This window comes from Protopterus annectens, chromosome 14.part0 (assembly GCF_019279795.1).
Source record: "Protopterus annectens isolate FY-2018-M chromosome 14.part0, PAN1.0, whole genome shotgun sequence".
NCBI classification, from domain to species: Eukaryota; Metazoa; Chordata; order Ceratodontiformes; family Protopteridae; genus Protopterus; species Protopterus annectens.
The window spans coordinates 556,931,495-556,953,300 of record NC_056748.1 but is presented as its reverse complement, the minus strand read 5'-3'; the positions used below and the strand labels follow the sequence as shown (position 1 = coordinate 556,953,300).

The following is a 21,806-nucleotide window of genomic DNA, read 5'->3' as shown; positions in this document are numbered from 1 at the left end:
CACTCTGATGGACCTCCTGCATATCCTCAAAATAAACAGCACCAGAATTACCAATTCTAAAGACTTAACCTTGCCTGTGATATAAATAAGACCTGCTGGAGAGACAGGTATGTACCACAGAGACTAGCCCATCTATGGAACAGGTTCTACATCCATGTGAAATAGAGGTCCTCCCTGACTCAATTCAAGTGCAACTTGGACAACTGGGTGGTAAACAGGAAATTCATCCCTGGTGTGGCACCTATGTCTCTAATGGACACAGGCAACCTGCAAATGGTTCATCTCCCAGGCCCTTGCTTGTAAATGTTTCATCTTCCAAATGCCTACTTACACTTATCAAGGGTTTCAGAACTTGTCAGAGATTTCGGATGCATGGCTAGGCTTGCAAAAGGCCCTTGTGGTCATTAACTTAGTAAACAGCTATGTTGGTTTTCTGGCAAATCTCTGAGGATTGAAATCACCATATAATGACAGACATTTGGCTTTCAGATTTCATATCCTTCAGAAAATGCATACGATCACAAATTTGGTTATTCTAACAACTTTCTAAGTTTATAAGAGTGATATTTAAAATCTGCCTACTTTTTGGGCCTTTGTCTCCACATCATTTTAGGCTTTGCCCAGAATTCTTGTGCTAAGAATTTGAGAGGTGTGATTCTAAGTGACTGGAACTCAGTTTGGGTTGTAGCAAGTTGTTCTTTGTCACTTTAATACACACAAATCTCTCACATGGTGTTGAAAGGAGCCAGTTAATTCCTGTCAACCCATGCATTTAATAAATAGTCAATTTTAGCCAAATTCTACTCACCTACTGTCATTTACAAATGGCCATTTGCCTACCTCATGACAGTTTGAATTCACCTCAGACTTTGAAATCACCATTTTTTAAAATCATGCCCATCTTTCCACAGCATCTCTTTATGAATAAAATCTTCGTTGCCTCAACTAGTACCAACTGCAACCCAACACACTTGTATCTCTTTTTGTCATGCACTACCTCCTTGTTTGTATGTCTTTCCAATTCTTTTTCTAAAAGTTTTACATTATGATTGCTATGAGAACTCTAGCAAGGGAATTCGACACCCAATTTGGGGCTCCTCTGCTGTTTATGGTTGACCATGAATCCGATTGCTTAATGACAGCTTGAACTGTTAAATTTATTTTTTTCAGGTTGGAATAACTTATCCTTTAGTGTTTCATTATCTGGTGCTACATTAGCAGCAGGGTTTTATCAGGTCTATATTGTCACTAATAAAAACAACACTAATAGCTTGTTGCTAGTTTTTTTCTAAAGCACAGTCTGACAAATTACAAGCTGTCATTAAATCATCCTGATTACTTTGATCGATTACGGATAGCTTCCAAGTTTGTTTGTTTGTTTGTCTTTCGGCTTTTTCTCGGTAAGGGGTCGCCACAGTGGAACTCCGGTCCGCTAATGATTGGCAGTAGATTTTTATGAAACACGAGGTGCCAGCTCGACCCCCAACCTTCAACGAAGGGTTGCCCATTTAGACACGCATGTCTTTTGAATGCTACCCAACCGCGGGGAGGACATGCAGACTCCACACAGAAGGCACTCCCAAGCCAAGCTGAGAATCGAACAGGAGAACCTCTTGCTGTGAGGTAACAATGCTACTGCCGTACCACTGCGGCAGATGGATGGCCTCAAGCACATTTATGCATTGTAAACCTGCAACTGCTCATTTATTTTCCTTAATGTACTTGGAGACAGATAGCCTCCAAGTACATTAAGGAAAAGAAATGAACAGTTGCAGGTTTACAATGCATAAATGTTCTTTGCTTAATTGACACCTTTGATCAAAACACATCTAAACCTAAGGTCACAAAGCACAAAAACATTTTTAGGTGGTGGCAAGCCCCTCTGTATCCCTGATGTGGGAGCAGGACTCCACCTCAAACACACACACACACACACACACACACACACACACACACACACACACACACACACACACAGTGTGTGTATGTGTGTGTGTGTGTGTGTGTGTGTGTGTGTGTGTGTGTGTGAGTGTGTATGTGTCTGTGTCTGGTAAATACATCTTTCTACTAACTCTGGGATTGCACAAACTCAGAAAAGAGGAATAAAGTGATTAAAATGCAATTGCCTTCTTGTTCTTCATAAAATGTAATAGTTATTGCAAGATGCTAGCAACTTTCCAATGATGTTCTGAATGTCAGCTATAGGCCACTAACTTTAGGTTTCCAAACAGTTTAACAGGTTACAGACTTTCTATAACTGATGGCAATTAGTTAATGATAGCTTCTAAAACTGCAAATTTAAGTGCTGAGTATGTTGAACAGCATTGTCTGTAGGTTGGCACTGAGACAGATGCCCTAAATACTCCAACCTTTCTACAGCTTTGCTTAAAACCATCTGTATATTCTCACTCATCTCTGAAAGCTGCACATTATATTTCTGTTTTCTTTAATCACTGTCGTATGACTTCTGAATAGGCACACCATTACAATGACGTGCTTTGGACAGTCATATTTATGTCTGTGCAAACACATGCTGGCCTTTAGAATGTAGTACCATATATATTCTATACAGGTTGTCGTTAGTTCCTGTACAGAAGAAGACTAACTTTCAGCTTTATAATAATACTTTTATAATTATAGTTATATTTTATAATTATAGTCACACTAAAATAAAAGTATAAAGATGAAAATTAAATGTTTCAAAACTTGATAAAATCTCTCAAACTGGACAGGGCTGTACCTCTTCTTCAACCTATCCACATGAATCCCAACATCAGAAGTAATAACAAAGTGTTAGATCTTAGAAACTATCCACTGATCAAAGACTGTACGGTGTGGGGAAAACCAATGCAAGAACTAAGTCTTGCCCTAAAAGTGAATAATAAATACACTGTTGTACTCCTACAGATCAGAGAGCTCCTAGCATCCCTAACTAGAGAAATAACTATTAATGAGATAGATTTAACCAGATTAATGCAGTTTATGGAGAGCTTATCCTGCAAAAAAAGCATGCTATCAAATGCCTATAAACTGGCTAGCTCCATTTTACAAAAATCCTTGCTGTTATACTCCAAATATTGGGACCAACAATGAATATTTTTTATAGAAGAACAGAAACTCAAAGCAGTAGAATCTGCCATCTTCCTGTACAAAGGAAGACTAATTTTCAGCTACCAGGAGTGCTTGCAATTTGCTGCAATGATTTTTCCACTTTTGTTAATAGAAACAAGGAGCACAGACTGTGCACATTTTAGAAATCTCCATACCACCCTTAGTGTGACTGCAATAGGTACTGACTTACATACAATTTGGTCTGCATTGGGTAGCAAATGAACATATTCATACTGAAAATAGCCTTAGTTTTACTCAGAACTCAGTGAAAAATGGACATTTACCCAAACTAATTGCAGAGATGTTTTAGACAGGAACATTTTTTAAATAAATAAATGAAATGCCATCACATTACAACTATTTGAAGCCTTTTGCATCAATCATATTCTCTTTTGAGGGTAAATTGACAAGTTGTGTTGCCATTTTATATGATGTATAAAATGATTAAATGGACTCCATGTTAGTGGTGCTTTAGAACGCAGTATGTTCTGCAAGAATCTTGTGCTCTGTATTTGGCATCCTTAGCCAGAGAGCCAGAGTGTTTCTGCTTGAATCCAAGCCATCTAAAGCTGAGAACAGCAAATTAAGGAATTTAAGTTTATTTTTGAGCTATATCTGCACTTTTCAACTTCATTTTACAGTTTTACTGCATTATTTTGTGCCTTTTAGACTGTTTCTACTGTTTGTGCCTACTTCATTTATCTGCACTTGTTTTGCTGAAATACTGCTTAGATAGCATAGACTAGATCCATACTTGTTGAATCTAGCCTGTTTTTCAAGCAATTGAATTGAAATCCAGCCAGCTAACTCATTACAGCTGCACCTCCGGGCATTTTTGCAGTTACCTCCTACTGTGCCTCTAGGCGTCAAATATTGCTTGTTCATATTTACATTAATAATTCCAAAACCATGCTACATACAAGGTATCGGAATCTTTTATCTTGAAGCATCCATGATGGCAAACAAAATTGTAATGATATTTGACCTCTGTCAAGGAGTATTTGTTTGAACTGTAAGGTGATAACTTCATTTTTTTTAAAGCTCAAGTCACACCCACTGGGAGTTAAAGGTATACACTCAAAAGAGCTGTACTGGAAGGAATGAGTTAAGAAGGGCTCCCCTGCACCCTTGTGGCAGAAGAATGTGGAAGTAGCTGAGCTGGGGATTGCTGGAGAGGGGATCATTGTGTGATTTCCTGTTGGTAGACTAGTTTAAAACTGTTTAATTTTGCCTGTATATGTCTCACATTTGCAAGTAGCTTTGCACCATGCAATGAGGTTTAGCACTGCCTTGTACAGATGCAAATGCTTAGAAACACTATTTTCCCTAGACACATGCGTGAATGGGCGTTCCTTCGTTGAAGGTTGTGCGTTAGGCCCGGCAAGCCAGCATGTAAAACTCTACTGCCAATCATTAGCGGACCGGAGTTCCGCTGTGGCGACCCCTAACCGGGAAAAGCCGAAAGACACACACACACACCAGTTAATGAAACCTTCCAAGGTTTTTCTGGTGCTCTACGGGCAACTCAGCTGCGCACTTCTGCACTACAAGCAACTCAGGTTACCACTGAACAGCGTTGCCATACTCATCATCCCTGATCATGTATAGAATAAGCCCCCTTTGTGAATTCCCAGAGCAAAAGCTAAACTAACTCACCATCTCACCAAGTAGTACCTAAGGAGTACCTGCTACTACATTTCTCCAGCCAACCCACTAGACCTAGGCAACCTGAGGCAATGTATCATGTATTCTGACAACCACTTGCTCTTAAAAGCAAACAAATACAGTATGTCAGAGATGTAACTATACTATGGAGCTAGAATCAGCCCTCTCACATACCAATAAATAAGATATCAAACTAGTTGTCAGCAGACACACCTCTCCTCTCACACAAGATAAGGTGAAGATACATGAATCCACATATGCAGAGGTACTCATTAACTTCCTACCAAAAGGTCAGAGATCACCCAAACACAAACAACCTACACATATTGGTACAAGAACAGGATCCACCACTATACAGAACAACACACACATCAGTGTTTCATCAATTAAGCCCTGAGGCAAAACACCTCAAAACCTAATGCCCTGGTCATAGGCGATCAGTAGTGAGACACACTGATGCCCCACTTACCAGGTTGGACAAGGAGAAAGTCACAGTCAGCTGACTGTCTGGTGCCAGTATCTATCAAGTCACACACAGACTCAGGTCTCTCAGCAACAATTACCAGTACAACTCTGTCATAGTACATGTTGGAATAAATGACTTGAGACACACCTCTTTGGACTATATGAAGAGAGACATGACTAAACTCTCTGATTATGTGTCCCAGGTAGGTATGTCCCTAGCCTTAAACAGCATGCTACCTTCACCAAGGATAATGTGACAATACAGATAAAAATTGGTTTCAATAATTGGCCTAGCTTCTGGTGTCACTCCAGGGGGATCCAGTATCTGTTTCCTCAAGGCTTTCAGATACTGGCAAAGATGCTTGCCTCCCCCATAGTGCTTTTTTAGGCAATGTCAAAACAACAAAATTTCTAATGTAAAGAGAACCATTAGAGGCAAACTAAAGTTCATGATGCTTAATTTTAAGCCTAAACAGGAAACTTCACTCCCTGGACACACTCCTCACCTTGGAAGATACTGGTGTCTGTGTAGTCACTGAGACTTGGTTCAAGGCTTCATATAGCACCCCGGCCATACAAGGCTACAGTGCCTTTCTCATGTTCAGACCCAAAAATGAGCATGAAAGGACCAATGCTGGAGGTGTAGTCATCTTCATTAAATCCAAATACCCCTTGAGAATGGTAAAACAGTATGGCTCTCTTGAGCTAATCAAGGTCCAAATAACTATTAGTAAAATATCCTACCACATCATCGCTATTTATAGGTCCCCCACACTGAACTAGGAGAAGTACAATGCCTTCCTGGACTTGGTAGAGTTGCTCATATACATCCAAATACCTTGGTCATGGGAGATTTCAACTATCCTTCCATCGACTGGGTGATTTACATCAACATAAACATGATCACTCAGAGGTTCCTGGACTTTGTTAACTCAAATGCCCTGAAACAGTTGGCCATCACCCCCACAAGAGGCGCAAATGTTCTAGCCACCCTGGTGGAATGTTGGTATAAATAAGTTATACAAGCAAAGAAAGAAACTAATATCTAAAAATAACAGGGAACTTAGTCAACAGAGGATGAATACCCTCTGCAACTTGAAAAAGCATGTCAGATATCTTGTAAAGTTATCTAAGGCCAGTTATGAGACTAAGTTAGCATTGCTAGCTAAAGACACTCGTAAGGCACTCTTTAGCTTTATCCGTAAGTTGAAAGGGAATGTCCAGATGTGTGCCAAACTTATAATGAGCAATAAACTTACACAGAACCAGAGGAAATTGCCAACCTGCTATCTGATACATTTGGCAATAACTTTACCCCCTGTCCCCACTAGTCATACCCCAAAGCATTGCTGACACTAGTCCTCTACCAAGTATCTCCAAAGAGCAAGGCCACACACATGGTCTCTGTGGGACCAGATCACATCCCAGGCTGCTTACTAAACAAGCTAAAGCAAGACCTAGCAGAACCACTTGGCACTCTCTTTGACCATAGCCTGAGCACAGGCTTTGTTCTGGCAGAGTGGAGAACATCAACAATAATCCCCTTGTACAAAAGTAGTCCATCAACCGGCCCTCCTATTAACTTATAAACGTAACCAGCCTTATCTGAAGGCTGTGGAAAGAATAATCATGGGCATTATCAACAAGGACACAGGCAACTTTCACAGTCTTGACCCAACACAGTTTGGTTTCATCAAGGGTAGATCTTGCTTATTAAACCTGGTGGTCTTCTATGAGAATGCCACCAAAGCCCTGGATGAGGCCAAAGCAGTACATACCACCTACCTTGATTTAGCCATGGCTTTTACCACAATCTCCTACTCACAGATCATTGAGGAGCTCTTCTGCCTGGGGATTAGCAAATACATCACTAGATGGGTAGCTCACCAAAAGAACGCACACTGTCAAACTTAGTCCCCCTCCACCAGTAGATCATAGACCAGTTACCAGTGGGGTACCACAAGGATCGGTGCTGGGCCCTCTACTGCTTGGAATCAAATTCTCTGAAGTCCAGACAAAAGTAGATGGCCTGTGGCTTACCAGGTTTACAGATGACTGTAAACTGGGTGCAATTATAGATTCCCCAACAATGTTAACATATTACAGAAGGGGCTGAGTGGTGCCAAACTCATGGATTAAAACTTAATGCTAAAAAACACCTCTTTATCTAGTTTGGCAAAGAAGTAGCCCCTGCAAATTATGATAGTAATATCACCTCTCTAAGTGTAAAGACAGTGGTACAAGACTTGGGAATGCAGGTCAATAGCAATCTAAACTTCAATCACCATGTATCCATAGTGGTAAGGAAAGCCTAGCACATCTCATAAATAATGGCAACACATCCAAAACTAAGGAAGTTATAACACCCATGTATGTGACCATTACCAGACCAGTAATCGAGTACAATGCTCTCTTCTTTATGTACCTCACCAGACACTTGCAACAACTGGAGAGACCACAGAGATACCCAATAAAGAGCATCCAGGGCTTGCAAAACATGATCTACATGGAAAGACTGAAAGCCCTGTCACTGCAGTTCGTATAATTCAGGCTGCAAAATACTGCATGTCTGCAAATCTAATGGGACAAGAGCCACTCGCTCCAGGGATCTCAACCTAGCCTGTGACATCAACAGGACATGTTGGAGAGACAGATATGTCACTCATAGATTGGTGCTCCTCTGGAACAAGATTGCTACTCCTCTGGAACAAACTAACACTTTTCATGAAGCAGCACTCCTCAATGATCCATTTTTAAGTGCAACCTAGACAACTGGATGGGTGACCTTAAATTCATCCCAGGCGGGCGGCACCTATGTCCCTCATGGACAGGGGCGTCGGGTGCTGATCATATAATCACTCTGCTAACAACAACCATCTAACTAAGGTCATTTTGGGTACAGGGGTTGTCTACATAGTTAGGCTTGTAAAGGCCCTAGGGCCATTAGTCTATTAACCTCCTATGAACCTATGAACCTATGAACATGAATTCTTGTGGGGACGTTTACTAAGCTAAATCAAAATGTACAAACTTTTTAACTAAATAGCTCATTTATTTCAGCATGCAGTTCATTACCTTGAATACATATATGGTAATTGTATACACTCAAGAAGAATAGGAATTCATCACATATGGCAGAGTCTAAAATAAGTGTTTTTGTAGGAGCAAAGTACATGTACTGCTCTTCCTTCTTACATACACATTACCTCTGTGAGCGCATTCTTACTTAAAGGAAGAGCAATCATAGTTAAAACATGCAATCAGTGATCATTCCCCAACACCCCTTGATCTTACAGGAGAATTAATAGTTACATTCTGAGCCTAAATACGCTGCTACATCTAGGCATGATCAATCCTACTACAAGCAAGCAACACCTTGAGCCAATATACTCAAGCAATCACCAAAAAAAGTAATTGTAGATTCCCAGCCTAGTAGTGTAGAAAGATGAAGCTCTGACTATCGTTGAGGTGATCTGTGCTCATTTTGCAGCATGAGTGCTTGGCAGTTTAGGCAGTGGATAATGGATCTAAATGGCCAACAATGGCTCAACCATTCTAAAGAGAAGGAGGTGATTTGACCCATGACACAGGCAGTACCTTCTGGTGGGTAGCCAGTCACTCATTGAAGAGGCCAGATAAGCTGTTGTTGCTTGCAATGCATGTGAATTGCTTAGCAGGGAGAAGATGGTGTACATGGTAACATGCATGCCTCCTTCTAGCCAGACAGCTATCAAGAGTTAATGAGCACCAGCTGAAAAGGGAAGGTAGGCCATTGCACAAAGTCTGTAGGCTGGACTGTTCCTTGCCCCATGGCTCTTAACATAGAGGAACAGCAAATAAATTGGAATCTCCAAGAAAATAATGGGCTAGTGCACCAGCTATGTGCAGGTAGGGCAGGTCTTGGGGCAGGGTCCTATAGTAGTCAGTTAGGGAAAAAAGTAATTACAAAGGCAGCAAGTCAAGTTAAATCTTGTTGGAATGTTGTGACGTTTTATTACCACCTATTTAATTTACTTTTTTAGGAAATTTACTGCACAGGTATCACTTTATGATTTTGCCTGAAATGGTAATAAATTAAACTAGATTAACATACTTGGTAATGATCTGTGAAAAATAGGGTTAACACCTGTCCCACTTTGCGCGGGACAGTCCCTCTTTGGGCAGTTGTGTCCTGCAAAAAATGTGAAAAAAGTGGCAAATGTCCTGAGAGTTTAGGACAAAATAATTTTCTATATTTTATGTCATAGTTGCATAAAACAGTTATTCTGTATCTGAAACACCTAAATGTTATAAGAAACAGAATAAGGAACTAAAATGCTACAAGAATATACTTTTATTCAGGCAAACAACTGAAGTTCTGTCCTTTGTACTGGCCGTGGGTATGTTTTGCCCTGCAAAATCTGATGTTTGTAGCACAAATGTCCCACTTTGGGCATTTGGAAAGGTGGCAACCCTATGTGAAAAAAGAATAGCTTCACTGAATGCTCAAAATTCCCATTTGTAGAAAAACTGAAACAACTTACTGCCTGAAGAATACAAAGATCAGATGGGGATTTCTTTAAGGAAGGGACCATTACTAGCGATTTGCTGCCCTTCAATTATTAGAGCTTTAAGGAGTTTAAGCAGTAGGCAGGCCTATGGTTATGTCTGCAGCATGCTTAATCATAGCTGAGTTGCTGTGCCACCAAGTCTGATAGATGACAAAAAAGTGCCCAGCTCTAAAGCATGGAACAACCTAAACAGTGCTGGCAGCAAAGCCTCACAATAATTTCCAGATTCAGTATTTTTTCTTGTTATCATGTTTATGTCATGGAATAAACAACAGGAGATTAAGGCAATACATGTTAAACTGTAGTTAATTAGTAATGAAATATTGTCACTAGAAAACCAATGCCCACAAGGAAGATGTTCAGTCATAGTTATATTTGGTCATGGTGCACTTACTATATAGCTATCTCTCTAAATTTATAAACATTTACATATAGACATAGGCATAGACATAGATATATAGATATAGATGTAATTATATACATAGATATAGATATAGATTTAGATTTAGATATAGATACAGATACAGATATAGATATAGATACAGATACAGATATAGATATATATAGATATAGACATAGATATAGATTTAGATACAGATATAGATATAGATATAGATTTAGATATAGATGCAGATTAGATATAGATTTAGATATAGATGTATATATAGATATAGATTTAAACATAGATAACATGCCAGTGTTTTACAGCTATTCTTGTTTCTTTGTTTTCATGTTTCCATACCTAGGAAATAATAAATCTGGTTAGAAGAGAAAAAAAATGTAATTCTCACCTGTAACTCCTTAATCTTCTTCTGCAGCTGAACCCCAAGTACTTGTTCATCTTCTATTTTACTAAGTAACTGGTTGATTTCAAATTCCTTCCTATTAAAAAAATATATTTATCAACAACATAGTAATTATTGATACACTATACTACTTTAAATCATACAGTGATAGGAAAAGTCTTACTTCTTCAGTTTTTCTTCCTGATGTTGCCTGTCATTTTCTAAATCCATTACTGTTTCTTGAGCCAACTTAAGGTCACCTTCAAGCTTTCTCTTTGCCCTTTCTAAGTCCATACGAACCTTCTTTTCTTGTTCTAAAGACCCTTCAAGCTGTAATACAAATATACATTTAGTAATACTGAAAACCTAATCGATGACATTTACAAAATATAAGCACATGCACGCCATCTCTTACATCATCTACTTGTTGTTCCAGTTTAGCTTTGGCCTTGGTCAGAGTATTGACTTTGTCCTCTTCTGCTTGGAGATCATCTAGAGCTTGCTGATGCGCTTCCTGAAGGGCCTTCTTCTCCTTGGTTAGTTTGACAATATTTTCCTCAACAACGGTCAGTTCTTCAGTGAGGTTTTTAACCTGTGAAGGATAAAACACATTCCTAGCAAAATATGAAATGTTCATGTTTTTCCTGCTTGAGAAATGGGTAATTAAAAGTCTAATGACCTCAGGGAGCCTATGTAAGTCTAGCCATGCTTCCAAAGATGAGAATCAAACCATGTACCTTGTATCTGTAAGCAAAAAGACCTTAACCATTATGTCAATCCTCCAATCAAATTTGTGAGTTGATGTCAAAAGTGATTTAACAGTTACTGTTCAGGGAAAATCATGATGTTGCTCCAACAGGAACTGTTAAAGGCAAAATCACATTTTGATGTTTAAAAATGTGCCTGTATTTGTATCTTCATATGCATGCCATGTGTAAGCTGTATCTCATTTAGAATATAGTGGCATGTGTATCAGCTATCCATTAGGATCATGTTGTATTTCCTCTAAGAAAACTGCACCATTTTATAATAAGAGAGCTTCATACCTCTCAACATCTTAGCAGAAAAAATCTGGACAAAGACAAAAATATTGGGGGGACAAAGTCTCAAAAATAAATTTTAAAATATTGCTCTTATAAACTTAGAAAGTTGCTATAATAAAAGAATATGTGTTAGCCTGCATTTTCTGAAGGATGTGAAATCTGGATGTATGGAGAGCTTCTTTCAATATCACTATTAATTACCTTTCATAAAAGGGAGCTAGGTTTACGGGAGGAGGTTCTTTATATTTATTCCCCTTCCTTTCAGAAGTTAAAAGATGATAAATGTTCCAAGAGTTGCTGTGTCAGTATCTTATGCTAGAGTTATTTGCTTTACTTGCTCTAAGTCTTTGGATTTGAATTTTCTACCTTGTGGGGTAAAGATAAGTCCCTAGTTGTGTACTTTTAACGTATCACTAGAGATACTTTTATTTATGGTGGTCTTTAAATACTGAAAAATTGTACTAAAAGTACTTAAACCATTAGCAGTATACTGGCATCTATAGATACTTGTGAGTGTAGGTGTGTGAGAGAGAGAAAGACACTGGGTGTTTAATAATCTAAGTCATTGTGTACATTTCCCAAAATTATAAACTCAGAATGCATTGTTAAGAAACTATGCAGAACTGATAGTTTGCATTTAAGGAATTTTGTTTTACCTGCTAAACACAAGTAAACAAAAAGATCGTTTGACATATATGCACATAAAACCTTTAGATATTGTGTTTTCTATGAAGAGCTTTGTTTCCACCATCACATACTGGAGAGCATCTACCTAAATCCTCCTTACAATGAGAAAAATTATGCAAATATATTGTTAAAAATGTCCTTTTGATTTGTCAGTCCTGCTGAATGGGTGTCAGCCTATCAGTTACTGAAGAAATGATCTATTATTGGAAACATTTATAGGTGCACAACAATGTGAAACTGCAATAGAAAGCATTTTAAAAAGCGATCTTTCAGTAAGGTGTTCAGCTAGTACAAATGGAAAAGTAGTACTTCACATAAACTTATCCAGAACCATTAATACTACCTAGACAGAATATGACAGACCAACATTAATAAGCACCTTAATAATTTTATTGTTGCTAAATTTCATGTTCCAATAAGGCCGATTAGCTAATTCTACTAAGAAAGAACTAAGAAGTTTTGAATTTTTAGCTGGTCAGCTAGCTATTTCAAAGCACAAAATATTTCCATTGCTATCCTACCTTGTTTTCAGTGGCATGCTTTTCCTTCTCCACTTTTGCCAGAGTAAGTTCCAGATCATCAATATCTTTCTTTAATTCTGAACACTCATCTTCCAGTTTCCTCTTCTTTGCAGTCAGTTCTGCATTGGATTCCTCTTCATCTTCGAGCCTCTCCATTGCCTCTTTAACTTTGGCTTCAAGCTGTATTTTACTTTTGATGAGCCCCTCACATCTCTCTTCAGCATCAGCAAGATTGTCTGCTTCCTGTTTAGGGAATATATGTCACATATGTGAATACTTTGTAGAAAAGTATGACATTTACACCTAAAATAGAAAAAAAGATAAGACATTACTATAGGGGATGGAATTTTTCAAAACTCCATTTATGCAATAATGCATTACTCCTTTCAAGTAATGTATATAGTTTCTTTAAGCCAACCAGGCTATCGGTGGCCATTGAACCTCCATCCTTCAGTCACCTGATCATTCCTTCCATTTCCTGTTATATAAGGACACTGGGAAAGAGATGCAAGAGATGGACATCTTGGCTATCATTCATCTGAGGTTCCTCTTGCTAATAACACTTTTGGTTTCCTAGTCAGCAGGTATGTGCAATACTAAGCAAATTAGTCCCAGTTCATTTGTTAATATCTGGGCACCCATTGTTCTTAGCTGGAGCGGGATACATTACCTGCAGGCCTTATGCCCCAGGTCCTACTTACTGCACACAGAGAGCACATCTGAAGCCTGAACTACATGTGTGTGCTTCTTCAGCAGAAGTGGAAAAACTCCCCCAGGGACCAGTGAGTCAGCACTGGCTGCTCACACCTATCCTTCCACTAATGGCTCCAGCAATGACCAGGATGCTAATTTAGATGGGCTCGTACTTGGCATAGTCATTGCTCCATCCCTCTGTGCCAAGGAGGCAGCTTAAATAATGCAGATATTCAATGTCTTTAAAACTGTATATATAAACACTTGCACTCCTTATTAAATACTCTTGTTGTTCTCTAAGGTATCCATTGCATTGCTTTAAGGTAACACCAAGATTTAGTACCCCGTGAAATAGAGCTCACTAAATAACTCTAATCTAATTCATCAATACTAACTTCACTGATTCAGGTTCCGATAAGATTCATTAGCCTTAGAACTCCAAAAGGAAAAAGTAAGCATATAGGTGCTCTTTGAATTACAAGAGCAGTTTTTGTATAGAAAACTCTTGAGAATTTCATTTCATAGTGATCAGTGAAATGCAACTGTATAAACTGAAAGTGTACGCAGTTATGTATCTCCCTCATTAAGTACAAAATCATACCTTTAATGATTCACGTATCACAGGATATTGTTTCTTATAATTATATTTATCTAGTGAGGGTCTCATAATTTTCTATAGAATCTTTATAATCCTGAAGTATCAATAGAGGATTTATATGGCTGCATGGAAGGGAATCCATAATTTACAAATGTTAGCAAAAGGAAGATACACCTGATATGTACTGTGAGTGTGTTTTGATAAATATGTAACTAGAGAGGTTGATGAATTTGCTCCAGACAAATAGCATGTTGCAAATGTGAATAAAAGTGTTAATCTAGTCAAGGGAGTAAGCCTTCATTTACTGAACTGCCACAAATATCTATGCAAAGCAATTTACTAAAATGCTGCACTATTTCCTGTTACCAAAATATTTTCAGTTCTCTTCAGAAATGCTGATTGGTGTCTACCCAGAACTGCAGGTTCTCAGTCTTTGATGTTTCTCTATCCTTTTGTGCAGTTAATCCATTCACATCTTTTTGAAATCTACAAACCCTGCACTTCATCTCTCATTCATGCCCATATTTTTGTAATCTACAAAGTCTACCCTTCAGCTCTCATCTATAAATTCCTTCCCTTGAACAACCTTTAAGGAAAATGCCAGCTGTAATATTTGTGTATATAAAAAAACAAACAAACACTCAGATCAAAATTCTGAAATCCAAACGAGGCCCACTTCCAACAAATGTAAATTAATTTATTTTGTACTTGCTGCAGTATCTGTATGACAGTGTGCTGAATTCATGAAGATACTGCAATATGTACCCAGAAGTGTTCATTTCATGGTGCCTGTATGCTGTTCTACAAACACCCTCACATGGTGCTGCACAGTCCTCCAATATGAATACATGCAGCTTAAAGAAGGGCTGGCTGCTGTGGGTGGGCTGAATGCTAATGAGGCTTTCTGGAGGAGAGGTATGTGATAATTAGCTGAATGCTCTCTCCATGGAGCCATCTACAGAAGAGCATCTACATGAATGAGTTATTCAAGAAAGGGTTTGGCTAGGTAAATCACCATGGCCATCCCCACCATTTTGTGGTAGTGATCATGGCCAAAAGGCTTTGCTCAAGTGATGAACATAAATGCCATTGAGGGCCACTAGATATCGTGGCATATTTTAAAAGTGCCATAATGGTACTGACATCAAAATGGGGATTGGGGTTGGGGGAATCACTGGACACCAGGGATTAGTGTTTAGAATGTTGTACCTTCACCAGCGCTATGACGGTGATCTGGAGGTGGGGATACATACTCTAAAATGCCATACTAGCACCAATGTTACCATGAGCATGGGGACCAGGGATTGGGGATAAACGAGACACCACAGAGGCTCTGCCCCAAGGTGCAAAACAGCAATATGTGGATAGAGAGAACCATCACACACTTTCCAAAAGACCTGTAATGGCACTAACCACAGTAGAAGGATTGGGGGGGGGGTGAGAAGAACCACTAGACCACCTGGGAGGTAGTGAGATAATGTCACAGAGATCATAATGAAAATCAGAGGGTGGGAAATGCACTAGACATCAGGGATGATTTTCTTAAGTGATGTACTTACACAGATATTATAATGAGGAACAGGGGTGGGAATACACTAGACCATCAGGGCCTAATACATATGTGCTGAATTGGCATTAAAGTATTGTATGGTTAGGGGTAACAGGGTAGAGCCAGGTACAAGGACTGTAGTGTGTGTATGTGTGTGTGTGTGTGTGTGTGTGTGTGTGTGTGTGTGTGTGTGTGTGTGTGTGTGTGTGTGTGTGCGTGCGTGTGTGCATGTGTGTGTGTGTGTGTCTTTGCATGTGGTCATGATTGTGCACGTGTGTGTGTGTGTGTGTGTGTGTGTGTGTGTGTGTGTGTGTGTGTGTGTGTGTGTGTGTGTCTTTGCATGTGGTCATGATTGTGCATGTGTGTGTGTGTGTGTGTGTGTGTGTGTGTGTGTGTGTGTGTGTGTGTGCGCATGTGAGAGTATCTTGTGGGTGCCACTGCCTGCAAGAGAAGCAGGTTACTACAAGTGCAGTTCGACCAGGATATGCACTTTGCGCTAATAACTGTGAGTCAAGAAACATTCATATTAGCCAATAATGAGGTCTTAACTTTTCATGGCTAACACATTTCTGAATCACAAATGGGCCCATCACACTGGAGGGGCCTTTCTAGCATGAGCCATACTTTAATGAATTCCTGGGAACAAATTTCAGATCTTGCAATACTTCATTTATCTCAAATAATCACATTTTATTTGACAATACAGAATCCATTTTTTGATTAAAAGCCTCAACTTGACTTGCTTTACTGGCAAGCCTAAAACTGATGCTAAACAGAGTAGCACGGGAATACATTTACTCAGACATATACTTTTATTTTAAGGCAACGCCTTGATCAAATTTACCTTTTTATAAGTATGGGATTGTGTGCCAGACATATTGATTGTAAGACTCTGTTGATTTATTTATTTGTTTTACATTTTGACTAGGGAGGTCTGACTTGGCACAAAGGCCCCTTTTCAGTGGAGGCCTGGTTTGAAAAGCTCCAGCACATGCAGTACAATCAAAATCTTTTAAGTTATATAATATCAAGAATGTCAGGCAGAATGCAATTAAAATAAATTTTGCAATGTCTGAACAGATTAAATAGCAACTATACATACAGTAGTGAGGCTCTTATAGTAATTACATTCTATGCATATACACTTAAATAAATAACTATGGAATAGGATAGATGTCACAGTAAAGAGTACTGAGTTATTTACAAAGGATGGATAGCCAAACGTTGATTGAATTTTGAGATATAAACAAATGAGTGGTAAAACAGCGGAGAGATGCATAGGTAGATGGGTGGGGTGAGTGAAGACAGAGTTATAGTTGGTAACAGTAGAGGAGAGCAAAGGTACAGTAGAAAAGGAGGAAGAAAGCAGATACACAGCTACAGGATGTTGAGGGGTGCTCTCTTAGATGTGTCTTGAATGCTTCCTGGTTTTCAAGAAGCCTAACTTCATGTGGGAAGGCATTCCACGGAGTAGCAAGAAAATATTTTGTGGCTCCCAATGCATTTTGGGCTTTAATGAAATGAAGAGGAGTTTGTCTTTAGAGCAAAGGGCTTTGGTAGGGTGGTTGTATAGCAGCATGCGTTTTAGTGCTGGATACCTAGCGATGTAGTATATTAGAGCATAAGCTAGCAGTAGATGACTATAGTAGAGGTGATGTGGGAGTTGATTTAGTTGTTTAAGTCAGAATAGTGATGAGTTATAAAGGGGTAATTAAAAGCAAATCAAACTATTTTATTGTAGCACTGTTCCAGCTTTGGTTGTGTGGACGTTTGTAGGTTAGTAATGAGTGGGGAGGCATGCAGACCAGTACGTAGGCAATAGGATTTACTATGGCTTCTCTAGTTCTGAGTGTTAGGTAGTGTTTTGTGCTATATAGGAGGCTGAGCTTTTGGTGTTTTTTTAAGTTTGGAACTGTAGAGCAATTTTCAAGTTGTCATCAATGAAGACTCCTAAGAGTTTTGTGTTAGGGACCTGTTCAATCAGGGTTTTACTTGATTAAGTAATTCTGACAAGAGTTTTGCTTTGGGAGAACATTTTAGGGGTGATAAGTGGTAGCTTAATTTTGGGGTGTTTAAATAGAAGTTGTGAGTTGCTAGCTAGGATTCTAAGGATGTAAAAATGTTGGGATAATTTCTTGAATTTTTGTAGGTTAGAGGCTGTACAGATGAGTGTGGATACTTCTGCATATTGTGCAAGAGCACTGTGCTTGTAAGCAGTGTGTTAGATTCTTTATAATTATATTAACCAGGAGGGATCCAAGTATGGGGCCTTGTAGCTCTCCTGCAGGGATAGGTTTGAGTGAGAACTGGATTTCCATGGGATTTTGTGCTTGGAGGTGAGTTACATTAATGGTGGGATTACCTTTGATAACTGAGGCTGTAGCCTGAAGGAAGTATTTGTTAAAGTTATTAAAACTGTTGATGAGGTGTCTTCTGGGAAGGGAGTGGGTTGTTGACATAGATTTAGTAGATTTTGGACTGATTTATTTATTTATTTTATTTTATATTTGTTGACTGGGATAGTCCAACTGGATGGGTTCCCTTCAGAATCTCGAACTACTACAATCTCGAATTTCAGTAGCCCGAGACCAGAAAGGCGAAAGTGCAGAATACCAAAACCCCAGAAGCGCGAAATTCAAAATCCCAAAGTTTTGAATTTTGAATTAGCGGTTCTGGTGTTGCATTGTGTGAGTGGATGGTTGGAGATGTAGGTCAGTGTTTCTGTTGTACTGGTTTTGGGTAGGGGCTTTAGTGTGTGTCTGTGTGTTTTGTTAGTGTGATGTGTGTGTGTGAGGGGAATATAGCTTGTGCAGTGGTGTTTTGTGTGTCTGTGTAGTGCGACTTTGGGGTTAGTATATTTAAGTAGAGGGTGTGGGGGGGTGCAGCGGGGCTTGCCTTCCTGCTTGTATGTAGGGTAGGTTTTTGTGTTTGTGTATGTGTAGGGAGGTGTATGTTTGTGTCTGTGTGTGCATTATGTTTAGTATAGAAGTTGTGATTTTAAATTTTGCGCTTTTGGTGTTTCGACTTTATGGATTTTTTGGCTTCATGGTCTCGAGATACTGAAATTGGAGATTTCCATATTTCGAGATTATGAAGTGAATCCAACTGGATATATGCCTATTTTCAGTGGAGGCTCGGGGAGAAAAGTTCCAGATAACACAGCTAGAACATAACAGATATGCGTCAAACATATTTACAAAGCCCTCTAGTAGGTACTCACAATATACACAGTGTGTAATAGCATACAAAACACACAGGTTGCAGCAAGCTATTATGAGCAAGAGATGTGTACAATATTAATTTAAATAAGGCACTGGATAAGTAGTGATTAATCAGGGTTAGTACAGGGACAAAACCAGTGCTCTTTAAAATACTGTTTGAGGCCTTTTTTGAAGAGACTTAAAGAAGGTTCGAGGGTAAGGTTAGATGGAAGTGAATTCCAAGTTTTACAAATGACGTTGGCAAACAGGGAGTCGCCAGCTGAGTTAATGGCTTTGTGTGTTTTGACCAACAGTTTATTGGATGATCATAGTTGCCTTGAATTACTTTATGGCTTTATGATATTTATGAGTGCTGAAGTATTTTCAGGGTGGTACAGAATTTTGTGTGCTACTATAAGCTGATTGAGCAGAAGTAGGCTAGGCAGTTCTAGCCCCCGAGAAGACTGAGGTTTTGACAGATTTTGCTGTACTTGCTGTAAGTTTAGGTAGCTGAGTTTTTTTGTCATGCTTTATACTATGTTTGGTTTATTTCTTATCTGTATTTAGTGTAGAAGTTTTTCCTGAGATTTTTTGGTTTACCATGCTTTCCAGGCCTTGTCTCTAAGGACCATTAGTTGCCAACTGTTTCAGATAGCTATGTTGTGGGATTAAATTTAACGCTTTTTCTCCTCTTGTATACTGTTAAAGGTTTTGGGAAATTTGAGGATAACTTCATCTAAAGGAAATTTTTTTAACATATTATGTTTGCATTGCTTGAGATTGGAGAAAAATTGTTCATATTAAAAATGTGTAGGTTACACAGTTTTGTATGTGTGATGTACTGGATTGCATACAAGCCTGTTAGCAAAACTAGGCAGGTGGTCATTAAGGTTGTCAGACATTGCACCAAAGTCACAGAGATTACTGGGTGTGGTTGAGAGAATCCAATCTAAAACAGACGCCTTAGAGGAGGGCTTGTTATATCTTGAATTAGTTATAATCTGAGAGAAACCATATAGGTTAACACTGGTAGTGGGGTATCAGATACAATTTGGGCCCAGTCTGTGCTAAGGTCCTCAGTGATGATGGTTTCTTGGAGTATATTGGTAAGTGACCAGGATAGTATGTCCTCCGCTTTGCTGATGTTATTGCCAAAGGGGATATATAAGCTATGATACAAATTGTCATATAAGAGTTTAGCTTGAGTAAGACAATGAGAATATCTGCTTTATTGAATGAGGGATGTTTTATCTGATAAAGAGATATGTTCAAGTATTTTGGGTATATAATAGGTACCCCGTCTGCATTTTTGGATATATGATCTACTGGAAGGATACTATTTCCTGGTGCGAGGATTTCAGGGCTTTTGGCTTCAGGTTTCAGCCATGTTTCTGTGAAAGTGATGATGTCAGGATTGAAATGAGATATGAATGCATACAGTTCAGTTACTTTGCAACAGATGCTTCTAAGCTTAATGTTTATAAATTTTAGACTTGTTTCATCCAATTTGCAGGAGTGAGAATTTACATTATTAATGGTTCTGTGGGTCATTATGGGAGAGACTGTTGTGGCTGGACCTGGTTTGGGATGAATTTTACTGCATAGCTGCAGACGGGGTCAGGACAGCTCTAATTTACAATGCCACTTTGGTTGGAATCTGTCCCTTGTGACTAGTTTGTGAATTGGGTTAGTTACTTTTACATACGTTATTGATTTATTTATTTTTTTTTACTTGGAAAAGATGGACATGAGATAGGTTGCAAAGGATGTGGGCTGCACAGAATGAAATATGGTTGTGATTTCCATTGAGAGCAGAGAACTGAGCAGTGGGCATTAGAAAGTTGTTTAGATGTGCATGGTAGTCGGCTATGTGTGTGCTAGAAAGAGAAAGGAAGTGAATTATAGTACTTTGAATAGCATGTGAATTATTATACAAATGTGCAGTTAGTGAAAATGTAAACAGGATATTGATGGAGGGATGGATATGGTATGACTTGTTGTGGGTTGTGTGAAGTGGGAGTGGTTATACTTATACTTGAGTTAGACTGCAGAAGAAATTCAGGTGAAAGAAAGAAGGTGGGAAATGGCTAGTGTATGATGGAGGGAACAAAAGTATCGACTGTAAACTATTTCATAATTGGTAATAATGTGGTTGATAGCTTAGGATAAGTATAGATGATGTGGGGGAGGGGGAGAATTGGGGGAGGGTGAGAAACGAGTGGGGTCAATCAATCAGGTACTTCAGTGGAGTGCAGTTAGTCTCCCCACGGATAGTTTTCCATGAAAAACAATCAATAAGTTAGAATGTTTAAGGATAAAATGACACGTTCTTTGTACTCTAACTGGTTGAGGAGAGTCACAGCATTTACCTTTATTGTTATGGGCTTTTGTTAATGTTGTACTGCTAAAATAAAATAGCTATATAAGTTCTCTTGGCAGTGAAATTGACTTACATTTGCAGTAGGAATCATCAGGGGATACTATGTGCTCAGTACACTGGGAAAAAGACATTAAAATAATTAGGACTGTTTGGGGGTTGAAATGGGTACATAAAGTACTATTCCTCCATGTTCTGCTGCATTAAGCAGGATATATAATGCTATATGGATGTTATTTTATACCTATGGATATTATTTGGTGCGAACCATCCTTAGATCTCAAGTTTTATACATCATTAAATCCTTTCAAAATATGAAAAATAATCTTCATCTGTAAGCAGCACTGCACACTATTAGCTTGAATGGCATATTTTTGTATCATAAATCATCAGTTAGTATAAAATGCATATTTTTGAAAATATATCATTGCCCTAAAAGTCTTACCAGAAAGTGATGCTGTATTCCAGGTGTTACAGCATAAGCAAGATTTCATAAACACTGCCTGTATTTTTCATAGCCTTTCTGTATTGCTTATGGCTAATCTGGTGATGTCTGCCCACT

The 21,806-nt window shown here is 38.8% G+C and overlaps 1 pseudogene; it reads right to left on the bottom strand.

Moving 5' to 3' along the window:
• Positions 1 to 21,806, bottom strand: part of LOC122789099 — a 146,850-nt pseudogene that overhangs the window by 35,009 nt on the left and 90,035 nt on the right.